Here is a 737-nt window from a genome sequence, read left to right as displayed (position 1 = left end):
TGGTATATTTTGTAATCATTCAATTGAATTACTTGTTTGTGTTGAGAATAAAATATTTCGATTTGTTCTTATTCTTTCTCATATAATAAAAATGAATATTAATACTCCAATAAATGAAATTATAGCCCCAATTGATGATATAATATTTCATGCTATATAGGCATCAGGATAATCTGAATATCGTCGAGGTATACCGGCTAATCCAAGAAAATGTTGTGGGAAGAAGGTTATATTTACTCCTAAGAATATAATTAGAAATTGTATTTTTAATCATATTGGATTTATAGTTAATCCTGTAAATAAAGGATATCAGTGAATAAAACCTGCTATAATAGCAAATACAGCCCCTATAGATAATACGTAGTGAAAATGGGCTACTACATAATAAGTGTCATGTAAGATAATATCAATTGATGAATTTGCTAATACTACCCCTGTNTAATCTAATCCTCCAATTGTAAATAAAAATACAAATCCTAATGATCATAAACATGGTACTCTATAAGATAGTTGTGAACCATATACAGTTGCTAATCAACTAAAAATTTTAATGCCTGTTGGTACTGCAATAATTATAGTTGCTGATGTAAAATAAGCTCGTGTATCAACATCTATACCTACAGTGAATATATGATGAGCCCATACTACAAATCCTAATAAACCAATTGCTAATATAGCAAAAATCATTCCTAGATTTCCAAAACTTTCTTTTTTACCTCTTTCATGACAAATAATAT

General features: G+C 28.0%; 1 pseudogene; it reads right to left on the bottom strand.

Annotated features, from left to right (window-relative positions):
* Nucleotides 1–15: 15 nt before the first annotated feature.
* Nucleotides 16–729, bottom strand: LOC117282670 (annotated as a pseudogene).
* Between the last annotated feature and the right edge of the window lie 8 nt (nucleotides 730–737).

This window comes from Cryptotermes secundus, unplaced genomic scaffold, assembly GCF_002891405.2.
Source record: "Cryptotermes secundus unplaced genomic scaffold, Csec_1.0 scaffold28764, whole genome shotgun sequence".
NCBI lineage: Eukaryota > Metazoa > Arthropoda > Insecta > Blattodea > Kalotermitidae > Cryptotermes > Cryptotermes secundus.
This window is presented reverse-complemented; position numbering and strand designations above follow the sequence as displayed.